Below are 2,293 nucleotides of genomic sequence, written 5' to 3'. Positions count from 1 at the left end.
TTCACACCACCACAATGTCATTTCTGGCTCATGCAACTGGCTAAAGTGAAAAGTCAAAGAGTGAGGAAATAAAACAGCCCAAAATTAAGGCAATGATACGTATGTGGATTCACGAAGGGGTGATCAGTTTGGGGTAGTCCTTCAATTTACCACATTAACTGACTTTAAAAAAAATAGTGTCATATACGTATATATTTTTAGTTCAAAAAATTAAAGATAATGCTCGCTTCGGCAGCACATATACTAAAATTGGAACGATACAGAGAAGATTAGCATGGCCTCTGCGCAAGGATGACACGCAAATTCGTGAAGCGTTCCATATTTTTATGGGCAGAAGACCTAAATAGACATTTCTCCAAAGAAGATATACAGAATGCCAACAAACACATGAAGGAATGCTCAACATCATTAATCATTAGAGAAATGCAAATCAAAACTACAATGAGATATCATCTCACACCAGTCAGAATGGCCATCGTCAAAAAATCTAGAAACAATAAATGCTGGAGAGGGTGTGGAGAAAAGGGAACACTCTTGCACTGCTGGTGGGAATGTGAATTGGTTCAGCCACTATGGAGAACAGTATGGAGGTTCCTTAAAAAACTACAAATAGAATTACCATATGACCCAGCAATCCCACTACTGGGCATATACCCTGAGAAAACCAAAATTCAAAAAGAGTCATGTACCAAAATGTTCATTGCAGCTCTATTTACAATAGCCCGGAGATGGAAACAACCTAAGCGCCCATCATCGGATGAATGGATAAAGAAGATGTGGCACATATATACAATGGAATATTACTCAGCCTTAAAAAGAAATGAAATTGAGCTATTTGTAATGAGATGGATAGACCTAGAGTCTGTCATACAGAGTGAAGTAAGTCAGAAAGAAAAAGACAAATACCGTATGCTAACACATATATGGAATTTAAGGGAAAAAAAATGTCATGAAGAACCTAGGGGTAAGACAGGAATAAAGACGCAGACCTACTGGAGAACAGACTTGAGGATATGGGGAGGGGGAAGGGTGAGCTTTGACAGGGCGAGAGAGAGTCATGGACATATACACACTAACAAACGTAGTAAGGTAGATAGCTAGGGGGAAGCAGCCGCAAGGCACAGGGATATTAGCTTGGTGCTTTGTGACAGCCTGGAGGGGTGGGATAGGGAGAGTGGGAGGGAGGGAGACGCAAGAGGGAAGACATATGGGAACATATGTATATGTATAACTGATTCACTTTGTTATAAAGCAGAAACTAACACACCATTGTAAAGCAATTATACCCCAATAAAGATGTTTAAAAAATAAAAAAAAATTTAAAAATTAAAGATAATGTATGAACTCCCTCATATGAATATTTTACACACCTCATCTTAATATTTTACCTGAGATACATTTTAAATAGAGCTTCTCACTCTGTCAACAATACTTTATAAATTAGTGTAGTAAATTACTATGTTTGACCCATTTATGGTTAGTTAAAAACATGGGAAGTAAAAAGCAGAAATATGTAATTGGGTTCAAAATACACACCTCATTTATAAAAGAAATTTTTTAAACTCTTAAAAGTAATGCAAAATTACTAAAGTTGGCTTAAAAGTATCTAAATGTTGACAAAAAGTAAAATGAAAAGAAAATGAGATGGATTAACTCATTTTAACCAAAATGAGAAGTTTGGTTTAGAGAAATGCATTTTTAAAAGACAACAAGAATCGAATAAAGAAAAGAATAAAGAAAAGAAAAATCAGTCAAATTTTAGGAAGTGAGAAACAACTGATGCTCGAATAGAAACAAGCAGATTAATTCTCCTAAACTGAATGCCTATGCTCAAGCTAAAATTAAAATAAGTTTGGTTAAATATGGTTCTACCAGCTTAAGAAGAATAAAAATAGAAATACTTAGATATTTTGATATATACTCACAATAATGCTCTTTCCTTTTCTATTTTGTTAGTTATTTGAAAGTATCTTCATTTTGGAGTTTGCACATACTTTTTCTAAGCGTTTACGAGACGTAGGTGTTCCACAAGATTTAGTGAATAATCAAGGATTTGTTTGAAATCAATAGCAGGTAGCAGCTTCACAACCAGTAGCAAATGAACAAAGAGTGTAAATTGGACATATAGAGATGATGGTAAGGCAAATTTAAGGAATACATAGATAAACAGAAGTAGGAATTGAGTTTTACCTAATAAAGATTCATAAAAACTCAAATGAACTGAAGAAAATTTATGGGTTAAGGTCATTATAAGAAGCGACATAAATCAAAAGAATATGAGTCATCTTAGATA

At 34.5% G+C, this 2,293-nt stretch overlaps 1 non-coding gene across 1 annotated transcript; it reads left to right on the top strand.

The window, feature by feature from the left end:
• The first annotated feature begins 219 nt into the window (after positions 1 to 219).
• On the top strand, positions 220 to 326 carry LOC116754863. Its single transcript, XR_004350192.1, has one exon. It is a non-coding gene; the product is annotated as a U6 spliceosomal RNA (small nuclear RNA).
• The last annotated feature ends 1,967 nt before the right edge of the window (positions 327 to 2,293 follow it).

This window comes from Phocoena sinus, chromosome 5 (assembly GCF_008692025.1).
Source record: "Phocoena sinus isolate mPhoSin1 chromosome 5, mPhoSin1.pri, whole genome shotgun sequence".
Lineage (NCBI taxonomy): Eukaryota > Metazoa > Chordata > Mammalia > Artiodactyla > Phocoenidae > Phocoena > Phocoena sinus.
Note: the sequence above shows the minus strand (reverse complement) of the source record. Positions and strands in the feature narration are given on the sequence as shown.